Raw genomic sequence first — 22725 nt, 5'->3', positions numbered from 1 at the left:
ACCTTGTGTGCACTGTTGGATGTTAAGCTATGATGCACTGTCATGCCAGGAATCCTCTGGCTCCCGCTCTGCCCTCAGCAGTAAACCTGACCTCATGAGGTAGCAGTTAGGGAATGTTTGCTATCTGCATGATAGCATTATCTGGAATTGTAGCATGCAATCAATCTACAAACATGCTTCTCTTCCTTTCAAAAGCTGCTTGGTTACTCATTTACATTTGGGATCATTGTAGTTCTTGTTGTCATGGGTTTGGAGATAGTTGTGCAACAGTTAAAAAGGGCTTTGCTGTGTCAGTGGTGGAAAACATTGCTTCTATTTCCTTGATCTTCCAGGTAACAGATATGCTTCAGCTATAGAAACCAAGACCAGATCTTTCCCAGTAAGTCACTTTATCATGGGATGGCCACGGTTGTCTCTTGGGGATACTGTTCTTATGGTGCAGAAGCCTTGATTGACTGCCAATATTTTCCTCCTGGGCAGGGACTAGTAATTGTATGAAAAAAATCTCCTGACACCCTTAAGTATATACTGCCTTAAAGGGGGTATCAGATAAAAGCTAATTGCAAATTTATATAATTTCTGAAAATCATGTAGTAAGTATTTTAATCTTAATTTCCCAGAGGGGAAGATATCAGATGGCATATTAATTGCTATAACTTTTATTCTTTTTTTTAATCATTTGTGCTAAACACCACTGTTTCCAACATGCCATCAATCTTTTAGTCAATTTACAGTGCTGCTTATTGCCTATGTTAACCATTTAATGGAGCAGAAATTTGCAAACTGACTTAATCTGTAAATCCTGGTATTATATTTTCACTTTGAAAAATATGTAAACATCCCTTGATTACAACCATATTTATAGGTAGGTATAATACCTGTAATCCTTATTTCTCTAGTGTTCTTCATCTATATTAAGATATTTCTTCATGAGATATTTGTCAACTTTTTATGGACAGTTCTTTTGGGCATATACACTACAGATGTCAAAACCAGCCAGCCTGTATGGTCACATTTCAAAGAATATTTTATTAAAGCTAAAGCCATGTCACAAACTCCTTTGACAGTGTGCTCTGTCCTCAGAAATGTTCTTTGGTGCAATTTAATTTATTAACACAGACTTATCCTAAGATGATACACTGCATTTTGTTCATGAGTTTGGATTTGCTTTTCTGCTTTGATCCTTTAGAGGAAGCAAGTTTCTCCTCCCTCCCCCTTTCGCTCCCTTCCATGGGATGATTTAGCTCACACAATTTGCCAATCTTTAATCCCTGACAATCTTTCATGTGGATAATGCATTTCTTCCTTGATTCCTGGTCTCTTGACTAGAGATGACACAGCAGACTCATTCATCTCCATGTCTAAGGGCACCTGCAGTGCTCCACTCATTGCCTGGTGTCTGGGCCAAGTTTGACCAGTGGCTGACCATTATCACATTTAAATAAGCTGTCCAATACTGCAATTTTCATGAAAATTCCTTTATGGTGATGAGCATTAGATGTTTTGGAGGGGGCGGTGGGGAGTGTTTGGATGCATTTTGTAACCTTGAAGCATTTTGCTCCTAAGGAATACTGGAGAGCACTGAAAGGTCCTCAGAGGGCTAGAGAATGTTGTGAATGGGAGGGTGGGATTTGGATGCTGTGAAAGTAATTTTCAGAAGTTTCTCTCCTTTTTTTTTTTTTTTTTTTTCAGACAGTGTAAACAATCTTTTGATTGTTTACTCGTTGCCTATTCTTCAGGCAACGTAACATCCTCTGAATTAAGCATTAGTCACCAGGCATGGGCTGTCCTAAGTCTTCGCCATCTGGATTTTTTATAGAAGATGAAAAAGAGTAGTGTGGGAGCTAAAGAAAACAGGAAGATCCCATGTAGAGAATAGAAAAAGCAAATGGATCATACTGCCTCTTACAAAGCAAGCAAAAAGATTTTATAACTAATCCTTTGCTATGTCATCTCTGATAGTTGCAAAGAATAGCAGTTGTTTCTTTTTGTTCTTTTTTGGACGTTGTCACTCTGAGAGGAAGAGATTGATAGCCAAGGAGATGAATAAACATTGATGAAACTACTCTAAATTCTAACATGTTCAAATGCAACAAATCTCAAAAAATGGCATTTTCCTCAAAGGTAAACTTATAATTTTTATACACAGACTAGGAAATGTAACTTTATGGATAAATCTTAACAGAAGTTATTTTTTAGCTAATATTTTATAATAAATGTATTTATTTGATAGGTCCTAAAGTATATGTGGCACAATTCTCTTCTTATCTCATTTTACTTGCTGAGCTAATCTGTTTTAGTTTTTGTCAGCCACTGTTTATCAAGCACTCTGGTTTTTCAATAAATCTCAAATGAGATAAAAATGTGTTTAGCACTGTTGACATCAGACCCCTGAAACAGCTGCAGGCTTGCTATTGTTTGGTTTCAATGCTCACTAAAATAAATTTCCTCTCTGCTGAATCCGAGGGATATGATGAGTGACAGACCATCTCTTTTTTTCTTAATCTCACAGATCTGTGTGTTCCTCTAGATGCCCTGATAAGCAGTGCATATGTGTGTGAAAGGAAGGGAAACAGGAATTCCTTCTGGAAGGGTGACAACCTTCATAAGATTAAAATGAGTCCAAGGCAGATGTTCACATCTAAAATCAACTAAAAAGTCTGAAAATTTGCACCTCTCTCAGGAAAGATTTACATTTATTTTGATTTCTTTTCCATACATTGATCTTGTTTAAAGAAATAAACAAACAAACAACAAGCAAACAAACAAAACTCTGTAAAGAAATAGTTTTGTGCCAAGTGTATAACACATGGATATGCTGCACCATGGAAAACAGGACTTGGACACATAATTCCAAGAAAATGCCATCCTAGCAGCCATGTTACTATTCTTTGGTTTAAGATGTGTTTCCATCTTTGAGAGCTCCTCAGAGAAAAAATGTTGAGCATTGGTTGGCATTGTAATCAAAGTGGTGGAAACAAAATACCAAAATTTCTGTTGTTGATGGTACAGCTGTGTTTGTGTATGGAGCCTATCTTTCAGATATCCCACAAACTCCATCGATGCCCTTGGCCTCCTAACCAGCATGTTATTCTTGGCACAAACTTCCTCCCATAATTCTCTTCAGCATCATGCTGTCAAGGTTTCCTTCTTCCTTTTGTTGTCCTTTCCTCCTTTCACACAAAGCACTACTGCTCCCCTTATTTAAGACCTACAGTGACAATAATTTGAAAAACTTACAATGCCCGAAAGCTAAGAGGCAGTATTAATGAATAAATATGTTAGACAAGATGAGCAGCAACGTTCAGATATTTCATGCTAGATTAGACTCTCCTCATGGACTACAGCAAGTCTAGAGAAATACCAATAAATTTAATAATGCTGTTCTGGGATTCCAATAGTTTAGAACAGTCTAATGAGTTTCATATGAAGCTCTGAGAAAGGTTGGATTTGAGTAATGCTAGATCAGATTATGCAGCAGCTAAAGAACATTAACTTTGTGAAAATTGTGTTGAAAAAGCATATAATAGAACAAAAATATGAAATTATTATGGTTCCAGCTGTTCTGGATATATGATGGGTATTGGGGAGAAAAGTCTTGCAACACACTAAAAAGCTCTATAAATATGAGATCTGGTATATTGAAGCAGAAAGAAAGGCCTCAGTCTGAAAAGAGTTTACTGTTTCTTTTTAAAACAGTATTGTTATCCTAAGAGTCTGGGATTATAAAATGCTAAAAAATTAAACTGAAATGTTAATTTTTTTTTAAACTCTAAACCACACCACCAAAAAAAAAAAAAGGCAATAAAAAATACTGTTAAATCTATGACTGTTTGGAAAGGGAAAGGTCTGAAGAACTTTGGGCAAATTAAATTCACTTCCAGCATGGTGTCAAATTGTAAGAGAAGCAAGTATACCTGTCTTGGTTTTTCCTCTCCTTCTGGTGGATAATTTCTTTCAAGGTTATCCTATGGCCTTAGTATTCTTCCCTGAAAGTGACTACCAGCAAAACTTTTCCAAATGATCAAAGCACTGTCTTACCCTTTATAACACCATCTTCTGGGGTCTTAAAACCAGTTCTCTGTGAGATGTGCTTCTTCCATGTGTCTCCCACCAGGATCTCTTCTACTCACTGAAATAGCCAAGACTTTAAGACAGTCTTGGCAGGAGGCTGGATATTTTAAGAATTGAAGATGTGCTTTCTACCCATGAGACTATCCATGACTATTTACTCACTAGACAGCTCTATGTTGTAAATCCTGGACTGATGTGTACCCTGAGCAAGCAAATTTAGGTTAATGTAATGCAAAGCTCAGTTACTAAGAAGTCTGTGAGAGTAATATTTGCAGCTCAATTCCAGAGCTCACTATTGTGTTTTCTGGAAGGTAAAATTCCCGCCTGTTCTCCTCTCTTCTGCAAGGAGACTGTCTAATCAGATTCAACAGGATCGTTGCAGGGTAGCACTGCTTAATACATATGAAGTATTTTTTGCACTCTTTTTGTGGCTTGAAATTTGCATCTGAAGCAGTAATTTTCAGCAAATTATATCACCATGCTTAATACAGTTGTTTGGTGTCCCAACAGCTCCTCTTTGCTGGTGACAGGACTGATTTAGCTTAGTGATTGATTAATGTTTGAATGTTTTGGACTCTGTCCATCTCTAATTTTTTCCTCTTTCCTATTCACCTTTTATTCCAGGACATTCCCTTCATCACATATCCTTCTGCTTCCAATTCTAATCCAGGGAACAAAGCAATTTAAAGCAGAATGTATTCAATACCAGGATTACTTTATAAATATTTTTTATAGAGTAATGATTCTCCTGCCCGTTTTTTCTATTAGCATCTTGTATTTTCAGTCTAGAACATTTTATTAAGGAGTTTGTTCCTGAATAATCAAATAGTTAATGATTAAATAATAAATTATTTTTCTCAATGTTTGAAAAAATATAGTCAAAACACTTTATAAAGATCCAACTTTGAAAGTCTTAATTTTAGAATATTGTTTTTAGATGCAGCTTATATATTCACTCTTCAGAATCACTTTGGAGGGTAGTCAAATAACTTGATATCTGGGCCTGGAATCTTTTTCTTCATTTCCATTTTTCCAGTGCAGAACATAAAGTAGCAAGTACAGTTTCAGATTATAAATTAACTTCCTGTGTTACTGAATTTAGACATAGGAGCCACAAGAATTTATTTATAAGCATATGAAATGCAAAAAAAACAAAGGCAGATTTTGCAAAACTGTAAAAGTCACAGTTGCATGAATATAACTTACAGTATGCAGACCTATGCAGAAATTGCAGTAATTGGAATACAGCCCAAAGAATGTCCTGTTTGTGACCCTTCTTAGTAGTGGCAGCAAATCTGCAAGGTCTGCCTAAAATACACCAGTACTGTATTGTCTGTGTGGGCTTTGCTCAACTTCTCGGTGACTGAGTGAACTTTTTCAAAAGACTTTTTCGGTGACAGAGACCACCCACTCTTCCTTGGCAGTGGGTCAAGTGCTGCATTGCTATTAATGAATCATTTCAGTGGCTGCTCTCAAATCAAAGCATTAAATCAAGAGTCATATGCTCTGAATTGCTGTATCCTGTCTCTTTGTTTAGCTTTCTATTTAATATTTGTTTAACCATTTACATGTAAGCCATGAGATGCAAGAGTCTTCCTTGCCTGCACTGTAGAGACCTCCAGTAGCTTTTATAGCTAGTGGAGACAAGTTTATAATTCTAATAATATATTATCTCTAATTTACGATTTACTAGAATCTAATTTATGATTCTAGTACTAAAGTGCTAAAATCCTTGATTTTTTCATTGATTTATCAATACCCATTAGTAAAACAAGTAACTAAAATGTAGATTACTAAAAATAGTCAAATGAAATCCATGTTAGGCAACCTTTCTTCTGCATAAGCATAAATCTTGACATTTTCACACATATATAAAGCTAAAAATCCTCTGAAATCAATGCAGACTATGGAGCCTGGGGAGAAATATGACGGAAGGGCAATTGGTCTGTGTCTGCCTCTTCACAGTCTATAATCTCAGATATTTATTAGAAATCAGACGCAAAGAGAGAATGTATTCACTTGAAACCCACTTGTTTTATTTGTAGGAACAACCCCCACATGGTCAAGGGAGAATGACTGAGAAAGATAATATTTTCTCAAGGGGTAGTAGAATGATGATTTTTGTGAGCTATGTTTTTACTGCAAAAACAGAATTATGTGTGAGCAGGTAGGGAAAAGCATCTAAGTCACAGAAATATGGAGATTGATGCCACATGCAATTTATTTACTGTCTCTTCCCTGCGGAGGAAATCCTGCACATTTATAAAATGGGTGGGTGGGTGGGTGGATGGCTGGGAGGGGACGATTTATTATGACACATAAGCATCCACATGAAGAGGTTTGCCAGCTTCCTGCAGAGGCCAAAGTGACCAGGAAACAGACTGCAAGAGTGACGTAGGGGAAATTTGGAGGGATTGCACAAGCAGAACACTCAGTGAGGAAAAGCAAAATATCCAAGTTAGCAGGCAGGTTGTACGCCAGGGCAGATATTTTTGTTCCCTTCAGCAAATTCTCAGTGATAATGATACATGATTTACCGCTCCATCTCCTAAAGACAACCAAAGCATTTCTGCTAGTTTACTGTTGGTTATCCTACTTTGATATATATAGACTGTTTCCCCTCTCTTATGCAGAGCCTGGAAGTCAGATGCTGCAGATGAAACTTTTTTTGGCAGTATTGAGTTCAATCTGTTGGGGTTTTTTTTGGTCAAAATGCATTACATTGAGCAAAAACAGTAAGAAGACTACACCAGCCCTGCATAAACAGTTAACATCCTATTGGGGCAGATGTGGAAGGGGGTTTGGCCCTGCACCGGGACAATGTGACTGGTGTATATTCTTGGCAAAGGCTTTAGGTTTTGTTGAGATGAAGGGAAAATCAACAGCACACTACATGCCCCCAACCTAGAAAGAACACAGCACCTCCTCTCTCTCACTGTGCCTTTTGGTGTGGAGTAGGGTCTGCAGCAAGAGAGGGAGCAGAGAGTTTCATAAATGTTGTATGTGCATAAAAATTGTAATTTATTAAGTAACACTGGAACTACTCCAAAATCTGTTTCAGAAACTTTTGCCTTGATGCACAGAGTCTTTTGAATATTTGCAGTTTTTGGTTGAGCAGAACTGCTTTTACTGTGCTGCTTCAGCTTTTAAGAAATGTAATATCTTCCAGTAAGCCACAGCATACAGAACCCAGCACAAGATTGTATTTTCGGATGTACAGATGCACACATTTATTACCTGCTTTGGAAGGTAACACTCAAGATATAGCAGATAAAATTAGTGGATCATAAATACAAACCAAGTGACAGTTCAAAAACACATTAAGTGTTCTGTCTTTGCTTGAACAATGTATTTAGTTTAGGAAAAATGTTAAGAAAAACTTCATAAGAATGTCAACAATCTTTTTTGAAGAGGTAATATTTGCAATATTTCACAATACAAATACACAAATAAATTATCTCAAAATTGCATATGGGGGTATGTAAGGCTTATTTATTAGCAAGGAGTGGACAGACATAGCAAGACAGTGCACCAAGTGCATTTACCTGGAATCTATATCAATTGGTTTATTTCTAAATTGTAGGTGGTGTGCTTTATTTGCATTTATTAATTTCACACTTCCTTAGAAGAAATTTTCATGTTGGGTAACCATTTTTTAATGGTTAATAATAATTTGGCTTTTATTTTTTGGGAGTAGGGAGGAAACAGACAAGAAATGCTTTACCTTCTAGAGGAAGAAGGCTAAAGGAAAAAAGAAAACAGTACTGGAATAATATTTAATTTCAGAAATATTTTTTAAAAATGCTCTAAAAACAGTCACACACCAGAATGTGGGATCTGAAATTAGGTAAGTAAAGGCTGCTTATGCAGTATTGTTCCTCTCTTGGTTTATGTACTCAAGCTGAGACAATTCAAATTTTAGATGCACTGTACAGATTTAGATAGATACATAGATAACTGCAATGATGCAAAGGTCTTACTCTTCATGTAAAAAAATGTGACTTGAATGTCATTTGCCCCTCTGCTCTGTCAGAGTCAACAGGAGTGCAAAGTCACCAAACTTTGAACAAATCATGCCTCGTTCTGTATGTATTGTAGGAAAGTTTGAGTAAACAGGTCACATGTTTTAACAATGTTGTCTCTACAGCTTTGCATGTTATTGTAGACCAAACAAATTGCAATTACTGAACAAAATTAAATGATGTTATGGATTAAAAATCAGTCTTCTGAAACTTAAGAAAATTTGGGAAAATTGCTTTTTACAGGGTAAATAGTCTGCTACATTGTATGAAATGGGCAAATAACTGTACCTGTGTACAAAAAAAGACAATGGCTATGACTTTATAAATGTTAAAATAAAAAATAAAATATTGCATTCAGTTGAACTGGGGTATCATTTGAATTAAGTAAGTGTATAAAAGGAACATTAGAGACTACAGATTTCTGTGGAACAGCTGGCAGACTTGCTTTTTCTTCCCTTGTGAGATGCTGTCAGGATGCTGCTTTCTGTCTGTTTGCCCACACTCCCCACTTCTCAATGCTCCCTTGAGGTTTTGCTTTCTTTTTATTTTTGCTTTAACCTGCCAGCTAAAAGAAAATGTAAAACAACAGCTGACATCAATGAAATATCCCCTTTGTCACAGCTCCAAGTCAGAGAAAGAAGTAGGTGATGGTGGAGGGGCTTTTGTACTGAATTTGTGGGAGTTGCATGATTAATTCCAACTCCTAACTCTGACAATCTCCCTCTACTCAACAAAATCCATGCATTCATGTATATATTTTTACATCTATTTATATTTATATAATCACGATACTTCTAAATACAGATTTTCAGTCTAGAAATCTAGATCTACATTTTTATTGAAACAAAATTTCTTCTGACTTCACCGGTAGTAATACTCAAATAAGGACTTCAGGATCAAACCCATGTTTTGAACTACATTTTGCATCTTTTTGTAATTATATGTCCAGAAGAGTGTGTTCAATTCTTGCCACTGGGAATTTGAAAATGTATAATGTCCCCTTGAAGTACCCTGGACTCCTGTAAGGAAGTGGCATGAAATACAACACAGTTGTGATGGCCGGCAGAGGAGCTACTTCTGAGAAAGAGCACAATTGTGACAAGCAGGCACTTAAATCAAATGAGATCACAAGAATGAGTATAAGCAAATTAATTCTGCTCAGGTCAGGACTGAAACAAAGACATCTGTGTGAGATTTTTTTTTTTTTAATCCTTCACTACTATCAGGATTGAAAATTAAAGAGGATGTTTTACCTCTAAATACATGGTTATTAATACAATAAGGATACATGTATGGAAGAATCACTCACACACAAATATTGCATAGGAATGCAGTCTTTAAGCAAAAAGTCTTAATTTCAGTTCCTGAGAAATGAGACTCATTTTCCTCTGCTTTAGGTATCTGCATTAAACTATCTATTAAGACTCCCTCTATATTCACTAGAGAGACAGAGACAAGGCTTGTGGAGGGCTTGTCTTTAGAAAAAGAACTGGTTCTTTCACTTACAAGCTGTTCTGAAAAGAGTTACCTGTAAAGAAACACATTCAGAGAAGGCCAACATTCTATCCATTTCAGAGAAGGGACCTTCAGGCACAATGAGATTACAGAGTGGCTAAGAGTAATGTAATAAAACAATGGCAGAGGCAGAGGAATAAGAACAAACCTTACCAATTTAAATTTGCTCAGTTATTTTCAGACATGTCAGTTTTATGAAATACTTCAAAATACTGGGATATCTTCCTCTGAAAGGCAAGGCCTTGGGCTGAATTGCAGTTTCCCCCCATCCACAGTCAGATTTTTTCTCTAGTCAGCTTCTGCAAGCATGCTGACAGGTGAGAAGAAACCCATGAAAATTACATCACCCTGACATTTTTTGCCACTCTTTCTGTGTTGTCTATTAGTGAAAATCTCACCAGTTTCCTTGGAAAGTGCTGTTTTTATCTTATGTATCTTTCTGAACAGACAAGCCTACATTGCTCCTTCTGATGAAATGCTTTCACCTCCCTCTAATGGGATTTATCTATTACTTTCTTCCTATATTTGAAGGGAGCAAGATGTCTTCAGCACAGAGCCTAAAAAGAAGCAATGTGTAGTTTAATACAGGTGTAGAAGTAGAAGAATGGTATTTGTACCATATCAGCATTACAATGTGCTAAGATAAGAAAGGAAAAAAAATGTAACAAACCAAAAGCAACTGTTTTGCTCTTAACTGAAATGCCCATGGTTATAATGTACTCTAAACTTTATGAAGTTCGAAAAATATTTTGAAGTATTGGAGTTGCTGATTACCTTTTTTCTTGTTCTAGTTTTAATGTAATCCTACTGCTAAATTTGATTTTCTGAATGTTTTCATTCAGGTAGTGATATTCTACAATAATGTGCTGCATTGCATTATAATTTGATTTAGATTCCATGTCATAAGACCCCCAGTGATGTAATGAATTCCTAGCATGAGATATGAAGGCCAAGACCAAAAACTCCAGGAATTTTCCTGTGTGTGGATTGCAAAGTATGACAGAAAACCTACCAGTGGCTGACTTTGGATGCTATGATATTGACAAGGCATGAGAAAAAAGCAAGACCTCAACAAGTATGAAATTCTGTTGAAGTAAAGTGAATGTGTGTTCCAGACAGATTCCTGCTTTGGAATGTGGTCAACTGCTTTGAAATGTGTAATATCAAATGTGCTCTTTTATATTACTACTATCGCCATAATCCTACAGCTGCCAGAGTGCTTGAGCAGAGAATATTTCATCCTCTGTGTGTGGAATCATTTGTGGAGGTGTTCTGGGAATTCCTAGGTTTTTTTCTCCTGAATTTGTTTGCAATTTCATCATATCAACATCATCTCAAATGATTCTATGTTTCTTTGATTCTCTTCTGCTCTGTGTGACTCTTTTGTACTGCTACATAAAAATTAGGATCTTCCCTGTATTCCCAGGTGGTGTAACGTCAGCTTTTTCCTTTGTTGAACAATGTGTTTTGATAGAGACCTTGAGTACCAGAACAAGCTAACAGTTAGGCTGCAGGTGTTCTTTAGTGACTAAAGACTAGCAGAAAATCCAAATGCCAGTTGGCCTGTATACTTCCTGTCTGAACAGAAATGGGAAATCATCCAACACGTCACATTTTCCTTAGAGGAAACTAGTCATAGGAACAGGAAGACTGTGTCAATAAAAAAAGGTACAGCTAAGCATTTCATTATTGTTTTTATCCTTTAAATATTGTGCAAAGGCTAAAATTTATATATGTGTGTGTGTGTGTGTGTGTGTGTGTGTGTGTGTGTGTGTGTGTGTATACACATATACGTGTGTTTGCTTTACGCACATATTTTAAATGGTTGGTGCCATCTGTCAAAATAAACAAAAAGTCTTCAAAAAACTGAGCAAAAAACCCAGCCCAAATTCATTCCATTTTATGTCACTGCCCACTACAAAACCAAGAGAGATTGCTGTAAAAGTCGGGGTAGCTTTATATGTAATCAGGCTCAAATTACAGATGCTAAGACACATCATTGTTTTGCATCTTTCTCTAATACAGGCTGGTGTATGAAAATCACATTAACCCTGCAGATGCAAATGGGCTACATAACTCCTCATCTGCTGTCTGAGTGGCTCTCTGAGAAGGTCAGCAGCTCCAAGACCACTCTTATCTCACAGCCCGATCTGCTGAAGTTGCGTCAGTATTCATTCTTTGTTACAACAGTTTAGGAAGAGGATTCAAGATGCTTAGCTACTATACATAAAAATGGACAGAGTTTGTTTACAAACATTTTTACTTTGGCCTGTCAGCTGAGTTTTGGAAAGCTGCTTCCTGGTTTTGTCTGTGACTTTTGGACTGAAAAAGACAGTACAAGAGCACAAAACTTCAAATTGTTCCAGGGATGGCTCAGGCAGGACATCAGGAAGAATTTCTTCATGGAAATGGTTGTTAAACTTTGCTCACAGAACGAATTTGCTCTCAGAAGTGGTGGCGTCATCATCCCTGGAAATGCTCAAAAAACAACTGGGTGTGGCACTTTGTGCAGTGATCTAATTGTCAAGGTGGTGACCAGTCAAAGGTTGGACAAATAATCGCACAGAATTTTTCCAACATAAATGGTTCTTCAATTTTCACCAAGAAACACCTGAAAAGAGCACTTTCTTTTGTTCTTACCTGGAATTATATGGGCGGATTTTCAGTCAACTTTTAGGAGAACTTCACAGAAGAATTTAGGTTGAAGAATACCTCTTAAGGTCATCCGGTCTAACCTACGATAGAACATCACCATAACAAATAGACCATGGCACTAAATGACGCATTCAGTCTTTACTTAAACACCCCCACCGATAGTGACTTTATTACCTCCATGTGCAGATCATTCCAACATTAAGCCCTCTTTTTGTGAAGAATTTCTTCCTCACATCCAATCTAAATATAACCTTGGCACAGCCTGAGGCCATATCCTCTTATTTTTTTGCTTGTTGTCTGGGAGAAGAGACTGACGCCCACCTGGGCACAATCTCATTTCAGGCAGTTGTAGAAACTGGTAAGTTCCCCACTAAGCCTCCTTTTCTCCAGGATAAACACCCCCAGGTCTCTCAGCTGCTCCTCACAGGACTTGTGGTCCAAATCCCTGATCAGCTCTGCTGCCCTTCTCTGGACTCACTCCAGCTCCTCAGAGTCTTTCCTGCAGTGAGGGCCCAGAACTGGACACAGCACTCGAGGCATGGCCTCACCAGTGCCCAGCACAGGGGGACAATCCCTGCCCTGGTCCTGCTGGCCACACCATTGCTGATCCAGGCCAGGATGCCATTGGCCTTCTTGGTCACCTGGGCACACCCTGGATCATGTTCAGGTGCTGCCACCAGCACCCCCAGCTCCATTTCTGCTGGGCAGTTTTCTGCATTTCCTCTCTGCAGAGTGTAAGACTACCATCCCAAGCTCTATATCCCTCTCCTTGAGCTTCTTCTTCCAGGAAGCAAACATCCCAGGATATTTTGTCTTGGGCAACAAAGACACAGTTTTCAAATGAGCAACTAGAGACAAATAACTTGAAAAATACTGTTGCAGCATCTCTCTAATTACTGGACCGTGGGGAAAAAAAAAACAAAAGAACCCCAACCCAAAACAAAACAAAACAAAAAAACACCTTTCTGTCCTAAGATTGTGAATTTCCTTCCATTTTCATTTCATCGCTACAGGATATGGAAGAAAGAGAATGTATGACTAGAAATGATAGTGCCTCTCTATGCATGGTAACCAGCTGCTTATAGGAAGGGAAAGGAAACAATTTAGAAATCTCTAAAAGAAGCACGTGTAGACCTTTTCAAATGCTATGGCATTTTTCATTCCTTATACAAGCTATTGGGGAATATGATCAGGGGTAGATGTAATTGCAGTGCTGTTTAACGTGGGTTGTGGAATGGTGGGCGGGGAAATAAGTCCTTAGCTAATTATTGAGTCATCACACCACACGATCCCCATCATCAGTGTTGCACTCTTTCTGTTAGAGCCTGAGGTGGGCTGTAGTGGCCCTTGGTCTTTCTGAATCCTTCTTGACTCACCCTCATCCCTATCTGTACTTACTGTTATTTCCATCCTGCACTGGAAAGAAACACTTGAGCCATTCAGTAAGCTGCTGTACTGTTAACCTTCCTGAGAGTACGTGTAGGTCATGATATTTGACCTAGATATGTTTGGATATGTTTGGAAGAGGAACCTTCTTTCAATGATCCATGGTAAAATGCAGTTAACATGTCAGTAGTCCATGGTAAAAATGTAAAATGTGAGTTTGAAAATGTCATTCTCCTGATGCAATCAGTCTGATTCCACTACTTGTCTAAATGGGTACATAATTTCTGTGACATCCATTGCACTCAGATTAATATTTTCATTTATAGTCTCTGAAAAATTGGTGCATAATATCCAAAAACCGTGAACATCTTATATCTCTTCATAACCATGCTAAGAAAAATGCAACACTGTTCCCTAGCTAACCAGAGACAGGGAAAAGGTATTTGTAAAATATTTAATTTCTGTACAGATTACTACCAGGTGTCCTTCAACTACCACAGAAGGAAGGAGGAAGAGTCCCTTTGTCTAATAGTGCTGGTATTTTAAGATCAAAAATGATAAATGTGTCCATGTAAAACAGTTTATAAAATTACCCTGTCTGATACAGGCACTTACAATTACTTGATTGTAGGCCAGAAACTTATTCCTTTCTTTTCTTAAAAACACAACTCAAGGTGTTAGGCACAAAAAGTCACACCTATGAGTGCAAATACTAGTAGGATATATTTCCCTTCCTTACTTCCTAAGAAAAATGGACTAAAACCTCCAGCACCATGCATCACCTCTGCCAACAAATAGTATGGTGACTTCATAGCTCTTACTTCTTTCAGCTGAAATAATATTAGTTAGTCTAGTTTTTATCCACTCTCCATGAGTCTTTCTTTTGCTGTTCTAAACAAAGTGTCTCACCTTCACTTTCACTTGTGGCGCTTTATCTTGTACTCCTTCAGAACTGCTTTGGCTAAGACTGGGAAGTCACCACTACACATCTGCATAATTTCACAGCAGTCGGGTAGCCTGCCATGATTCCTGTCAAAGATGAGATCACTGATGGGTTGAGATCCATAGTCATGGAATCCATAGTCATAGGAATGCCATAGAATAGTTTTGGTTTATTTTCTAAGAGGGAATGAACAGATTAGGAATTAATACACTTATATGCATTGAAATCCATAGAGAGATTTATGAAATATGCTTTTAGGCCCATGATTCTACCTGAAGTGTCAGGAGACAAAATCAGAGACTTATCAAAAAAGATAAGCCCACAGGAATCAGTTCTTGCCAGAGATGTTGAATGGTATTTTATATTTTACACTAAATAAATCTATAGCTTACTCAGAAGTTTTAAGGCATATATAGGTAAGTAAGAGTAAATATTTAATATGAAATATTCTGGAGCTGCTGTCAAAAGTTTATTTCCTTCTCTGCAAGAGGAATGTATAATTTGGTTTTTTTTTAATGGGGCATAGAAGCTTTAGAGTATTATTAGGTATGCCTTTTAAATATCAGCTTCACATGCGTATTGTTGCCACTAATTTACATGAAAATGACAGTTCATTATCAGGATTTTAAGTACCATTCAATTAGTTCCCTTCCAAGACAAAAAATGTAGTTTAAATGCTCTCCTCTCTGATTAGCATTTGACAATACATGGGAAAGTAATTTTTTTGCAATTAAGTCTATTAGAAAAAAAAAAACCCAAACAAACTTTTATGAAAATAGTAATAGGATGTAAATTTGTGGTAAAGCATTATAACTGTGTTTTACAATAGTACAGCATTATAATGAAATATATTCCCTTGCTTTTTGTTCCTTAAATACAGGAAGAGAAAAGCAACTGTAAATGAAAAGTCAAGAATAAAGGTGTTTTTAAAGTTTTTTTAGAATTATTTTTCTGGTGGAATAAAGTAGGAGAGCAGAAAGGTTCCACCAAACAATTTTCCTTTTGAGAATTCAAATGCAGGGTTATAACTTGTTCTGTCAAAAAGTCAAAAAACATTTCTGTAAATTCAGAAACTGCACAAATAGAGTAAATATTGTTCAAGAAATGTTTCCTGAGGAAGAAATTATTTTGAACAACTTATGGACAACAAGTTATGGACTCTACAATTTTAGTATCAGATTTTCACATGTTTAGAGCCTTACCCTAGCTATAAAATATGAATAGAAGAAAGTCAGCACCATTACTCTGAGAGTGCTAGGACTGTCTGGGTGACCTAAATATTGTGGGTCATAGATGACAGTACTTAATAACAATTAATAAATCCTACACACTTATGCCCAGGTAATGCCAGACACTCTTTCTATTAGTCACTTTACAGAGAAACTTCTGTTGCAATTTGCTTTCCTAGAGCTTGGAGAATGAATTAAGTTTCTCTGTCTCTCTTTTTAAAGTATCAGAGTGTCCTAGACACTGGGACACTGAAATTGCATGTTTGTATATGTAAGATTTGTTTTCAGAAGCAACAACAGCCTTCTTGGGTTGTACAGTGGGTCATTACTTCCAAAGGCTCTGTGTGCCAGGCTTAAGCTCCCCGAGGTATCCACTTTCCTGGTAAACAAAGCAATGAAGATTTGTGAGTCATTACATCTGCCCAGTGCATAGATGACCTAAGTAACTTTCCTGGTTTGCAAGCTTTATGACACTACCTGCAGTTTTTTTGCTGTGCTTCTGAAATCTACTAAACTTGGACAGGTGGCCATTGAAGCATTGCATGGAGAACTGATAAAGTCCATGGAGAGGGCTGCTCAGCCATTGCTGCTTTTGAAATGTGAGAGAGATCTAAAAGGTGTTTAGGAAAGGCTGTAACTGGCAGCTTGTCTTCCCATTGATACTTGACATTTGCTTGTGTACCAGCTGAGACTTGCCCAAGACAGATTGTGGTAGGGCTGTGAAAATGAGATATATACAGAGGAGTTACTTCCACATACTTTACCAGTGGAATTAAATCATCCTCTGGAATGTTTGTGTGCTGAGTGTGCCTGGACACATCCTTCTGTGAATGTGCTCTTAGCTGAATCTCTTTAGGCAAAATCAAATTACTGAAAACTTTAGAAAGAGAATTCTTCAGGTTTGATTTCCCTTACAAGTAATGTAAATATAATAATGACCAATTTTCAATAATCATATTGGAGTGCTTGAATGATTGATGTGACTTAAAATGTCCTTATAATGAGAGAGAATCCCACCACAATAGCTGTTAGAAATTATAGGCTATTCTCTCAGACCTCACAGTCTCAGTGTGCACATAGCACTTCCCAATTTGCTCCACATGCCACAGTTGTAGTCAGGTGACAAGATTCTATCAAAATGTAAAATATGACTGTTGTTTTAAGCAATGTAGTTTACGACACTAAAAGCAAAGCATTAGTCAAAAAATTAATTTAAGTTTCAAATGAATCATTGACCTCATGGTGATGAAATGCCTGTGTATTATATTCTCTTTACAGGTTTTATTATGTTGTTCCTCTTTTCTTGGCATTTAGGATAGCAACACTTTTTCGTCAGGGTTAACACAACATTTTTTTATACAGAACAGAGATTTTAAATATAGTTATCAGTCCTTTGGTCCTCTTCTAGGTGTGAACGGCATACCTTTCTTTATTTGATAATGTGTACTCACTTATTTTGGACAAAGTATATATTTTTTTACATGTTTTCTTCATAGTAGTCAACAATAGTCTGACTCCACAAATATTTTTTGTAAGATTTGCAGATTTTAATTTTATGGGTGCATGGTTGCATCCATAAAAATAGGGTGCAACCCTATAAATTATTAAAATTATATTTAAATTTATAGTACATTATAAATGTATTATAAAATAAATTTTAAATAATTGAAATAAATAATTTAGATTATATATATTTATAATATTTATAATATTTATTTATAAAAAATAAATAATTTTGAAGTAAAATTATTTAAATTTTCTAAATTGTTTTCAGTATTATCAAATTTTGGAACACGGCATCTCCTTTTTTTCACCTTTTACCTGCCACATGATGCTTATTTCAGGAATGTATTTAATTTTAAAAATGTATGCTTTATGATTAAAAGAAGAAAAAAAAAGTCCTGTCTGGACTCTAATACTATTAAGAGGTTTGATAGCTGTTCCATGGCATAATGCTGTTTTGCAAAAAGAGAATGGGAGAAAGAAAAACCTGGAAAAAAGCCCTCCCTTTTTTTTGAAAAACACTGAGGCTTCTCTCTTTTCATTGCAATTTCATTACCCAGATTCAAAAGCCTGCTGATGGATGAATCAGTTCCTGGCAGAAGTTACAATAGCCTGGAGGGTGCATTTATTTGAATGAGCAAAATTGTTCTTCTAGACAGAGTTCTGATTGCTCACCTCCCTTCAGTCAGGAAGAGGTGTTCCCTCAAAACAACCCTTCCTGTCCTAGAACACCCACTGTCTTCTTTGATTTGTAGTGCTGCGCATTGAGGTCTGCATCAGGTGGCAAGTGCATACACTGAGCACAGGGACAGGTAGAATGAATCTTTCTTGCTGGGAGCTCTCATCTGAGTGTGATAGTTTGCCAGAGATGTGTCTGCATTGAATTGATGAGGTACTTTGCCTTTAGGTCTAATAAATTTTCTTTGACTGCATCCTGAACATGACCTATTTAAAAAGAAGCAATAACCAAAACCTGCTTTTTGAAAATTTTTAACTTACACATATGCTTTCTGTGTTGTCTGAAGGTAAACTGAGGCTGCAGCAGTGCTGCACTCTTAAGAACTCAAGTCTATTAGCGCCATGCAGGTAAATTCAGGGAAGCCTTTGCAAAGCTCTGAGCATCCTGTGAGAATAATACATTACTGGGATCCCTCAGTGTGGGAGGAACATAGTGAGGAGCCAAGAGTTCTGGGGAGCACCTGTGCCATGAAGCATTCAGATACAGACTGTTACCCTGGGATCCACACTCCAGGGTGATGATCTGGGCAACTCTCTTGCCCTGATGGGTTTGTTGTGTTTTGGTGGTTTTGGTGGTTTTTGGGGTTTTTTTTGGTTTTTTTTTTTTTGGTTTGTTTTTTTTTTTTTTTTTTTAGTTTCTTTCTCTTTAAAATAAGAATATTAAGCTTCATTTCCCTTGTGGAATGCATGACAGAGTGATGAAAATATGCTATTTATTACTGTGTCTGATTACGGAGAAGTGTGACTGTGCACCGGAAGTGGACACCTCCTGGCATTTGCAAATCATGAAGACTCATTCCATTGCATAACCACAAAGCAGGTAAATTCTAAATCTACAGAAAGATATTCTGTAAACTGAATATTGTCTTTCAAAGGTTTTATGGTCATTCATGCTTACATCAAAACTGCTAAAAGCTTTGCAAAATTTAAGGTGGTATTTCCAAAATAATTTTGCTGAACCTTTCTAGGGAAGACAAGCAGATCACAAAGCCATGAGAAAATAAAAATCACCTTCAAAGACTTTTTTAGACGTCTACACTGAAAAGCATGCAAAACTTAAAGTAGTGAAACTTGACCTTAAGATAGGGATATATTATATTTGATCTTGTATTGTCAGATACTGAGTACAAATATTTCCTATAGAGGTTGATTACTGCTCAGTAGACTTGCATTTATAATTAATAGAAAAGTGTGAATAAGGAGAATTTTGATGCAGATACTGTAGTCAATTGAACAACTTAAATTAGTGAGTTTTGGGAATTTATTTGCTTTAAAATTTTGTATTTTGTTTGTTTTGAATAAAAAAAAAAGCATTAAAATATTTTTTAATATTTTGACTACATTTATTAACTAAATTTTATCTGAGTGAGTTTCACAGTTTGAATACCTCCTCAGTTTGATAATTCATGAAACTTGTTGTCCATGAGAGAAACAAAACTAAATCTAGAAATTTCATAAGTAATGCTTATAGAGTATTGCTGTAAATCAGTTTTATTGAGCTGTGGTCTGGAATTTTCAAGTGTCCTGACTGCAAAATATTTACATCAGAACTGTGGCATGTGTCAGGATAAAGAAGATAAAGACCTATGTGAAAGGTGGGGAGAGGGATGTCTGCAGAGATGTATATAATAATATGGCAATGGGGTGGTGTTTCATACAGCATTTGCCAGAACAAATTGTCATTGTCCCTGCTTGTCACTACAATGTGAACTAAGAGATTTTTCATTAAAATCTCTCTTAGTTTCTATGCAGTAGCAAAGTGGTTCAAATACAACTAACAAAAAAGTTGAGGAGCACAATAAAATAATATCTGTAAGAGCATTACTACATGACAGCATATTATGATGAGGTAGAGACTTATCTTTATAATTTTCATTATGTCATATCCTCACTGCTGACAGAACCCTTTGCATAGAAGAGAATAAAGACAGCTTGGCCCCTAAATCTGGTGGTTTTGAGGAAAGAAACAAGTGTTTGTCAGCACTACAATATTTAGCCTCCAATATGAAAGAAATAGCAACTAAGGGACTTTAATCTGCCATGTTTGATTTTATTCATGCAGAAAACTGAGCAGACTCATCAGCTGAAATGCTCAGTAGTGATGCAGCTGCTTTCTGCCAGTGGGACATCTGAGCATCCCAGGGCTGCCACAGGGACACGTGCCACAGATCTTCCTTTGTTGGAGGGGAAAACGACTGTAATAGGAACTGGCAGATCTGTGCCAGCACTGCACTTTAGCTTCACACAGCCATACAAGGCAGTTATAAAAGGAAGAAGGGCTTACCACAACACAGAGGCAGTGTTTGTGGACAGGGCAGGAGAATGCACATATGCCTTTATTCTCTACTTTGTAATTCTTAAGCATCTCCAAGATCCGCAGTTGGACATGCTTGAAGCACGTAATAGAATGACTTACTCTTTGGCTAGGAAGGCTTTTCTGGTTGCTTATTTCCTTTGTGGATAAATCAAAGAAGGTTTTGTCTCATGGCAATTTCCAAAGACAGTTTTAGCAAAGCCAGGAAGAGAATAACCACTCTGATTCCTCCAGGGAAAAAAAAAAAAAAAAAAAAAAGTAACATTTTTTCAGCTTGCCACTTTCCTATTTCTATATATTGTGATGCTTGTAATTGTGTTAACATCATGTCAGAACATGTCAGAAGAGTTCTTTTTACTAGACTGCATTCTATGAGCTCAGAGCCAAAACTACCGAGCTGTTTCCATACTATTCCAATGCTATTGTAACATTTTGTTCAAGCTTAATGCGATTATAGATGATATAAAATGCATTTCAAAGTATCCTAGCTGCACACGGTGTTCTGCAGTCTGTTAAGTACTGTATGCTAAAGGGTAGGCTTTACTGCAAATGTTTATGTACTATGAGAGTGCAATAATAGTAGAGAGGGGCAATCCGCTGAAATGGCAGCCACATAGTATAGGACATTTTAAAAACTGCAAAACTATGTAGCATGGTTCTGCACTCATCTTGGAAATTATTTTTGATTTGTAGAAGTATTAAAGTAATGGAAATGATCAAAATACTATGAGTTAAAGTTAACAATCTATTTTAGGATTCTGAATCTGCAATAACACAGAAATTATTTATAGGTATGGAAGTATATATGGGCTAATTAAGATGTTTTATAATGTAAATGTTTAGTAACAATTTTCTGAAAACAGTTGTGTGAACTTCCATCATTTTTTAAAATTTAATTTTTTTGATATTTGAAGTGCTTTTAATTAATAAATCAAAAAGCAAAACCCATGAAATAAGCATACAAAGAAAAATTATTAACTGTCATGTATAATTGCTTTAGAGCTAGTTCATAGGGTAGTTCTCAGTCTAGGATGCTTTCAAAGGGAAATTTTCCAAACTTAATATGTAATTGTCACAACAGCTATTAAAGAGCGCTGCTGAAATTTGTGCTGCCTTCCACCCACAACATGTGATTGAACAGCTGAGATGTGTTCTGCATATATAACTTCCTGTTTGCACTCACAAACTTTTGTCTCAACACAGAGGAGCTGATTAAACCTACCTCACAGAAGATATAATGTAAGATGGTCAGCTTACTTCAAATAATTATATTCTGACTTTTTCCGCTGTCTTGTATATGGAAAATGACATCGGTACAAATAGCGCTGAAAAGTTCAGTGTGATTATGAATGATCTGCTTTACCAGTTGCAATCTGAATTCCATTGGAATAGTGTAAAGTTCTTGGCAGTGTTTACTGCATTATCACACATAAGCACACTAACAACATAGTAATTAGAAAAATAAATGTGGAAGTTGCTTCCAGATAAACCCTATGGGCTATCAAACCTTTGAGGTTTTACTCTATTCTGCTTTTCAACCCTCCCCCTAACTCTTGGTATCTTAACTAAGCTTTGAAAAGTCATTCATTAGCTCAGGCTGTATCTGACCAGGACAAAGCAGGCACTGATAAAGCGAAGTCTTGTTTCACATGTCAGCCAGCCACAGGAGACAGCTAACATAATTACCATCTGACATGATCACTACCTGCCCCAGAGGCCAATGTCCCCTTACTAGATGTGGACATTTAATTGTGCAAACAAGCACAGTTAAAGATTTGGCAAATTTAGAATTTCTGTTCCCATTAAATACCACAGATAAAGTGTCCATGTAAAAACAAAGAATCATAGCATTACGTGTAAAAGTATGTCCCGTTCATTGCACAGGTATGATGAGTGCTCAGGGGAGGGTCGTAATCCTTCCAGACCTCTGAGTTTCACTGCATGTCAACAGCAGCCTCTTCCTGCCAAGCACTTAATGGAATTTACAAAGTACAAGTGGGTTCTCTGGATTATTATGAAACATAATAAGCAAGTCTATGTCTACCTGGGTGCAATGAAACACAGTGCAGCAGTTTCCTGACCTACTAAGGTGCACAGCCTTGCTGCCAGGTGTCTATAAATTGTGTCACAGGATTCGCATGAGGATATGCCAAAGGTAACTGATCCTGTGTGTACGTAGCCCTCGTGGTGTCTCTGGAAAACATTCCTCAACAGTACAGTGCGGGCAGAGCTAATGATAATATGGGTGCATGTATCTGAAAGATACTGATATAGCCTTAGATGTACAGGATTGGGGTCTGCAAAGGCCATCTTCCAACAGGGAAGATAATGTTTACCTTACCCTTA

The 22725-nt window shown here is 36.8% G+C and overlaps 1 long non-coding RNA gene across 1 annotated transcript; it reads left to right on the top strand.

The window, feature by feature from the left end:
* The first annotated feature begins 289 nt into the window (after positions 1-289).
* On the top strand, positions 290-13240 carry LOC140681967 (uncharacterized). Its single transcript, XR_012053237.1, has 2 exons — positions 290-379; positions 11637-13240. It is a non-coding gene; the product is annotated as an uncharacterized lncRNA (long non-coding RNA).
* Positions 13241-22725: the final 9485 nt, after the last annotated feature.

This window comes from Taeniopygia guttata, chromosome Z (genome assembly GCF_048771995.1).
Source record: "Taeniopygia guttata chromosome Z, bTaeGut7.mat, whole genome shotgun sequence".
NCBI classification, from domain to species: domain Eukaryota; kingdom Metazoa; phylum Chordata; class Aves; order Passeriformes; family Estrildidae; genus Taeniopygia; species Taeniopygia guttata.
Note: the sequence above shows the minus strand (reverse complement) of the source record. Positions and strands in the feature narration are given on the sequence as shown.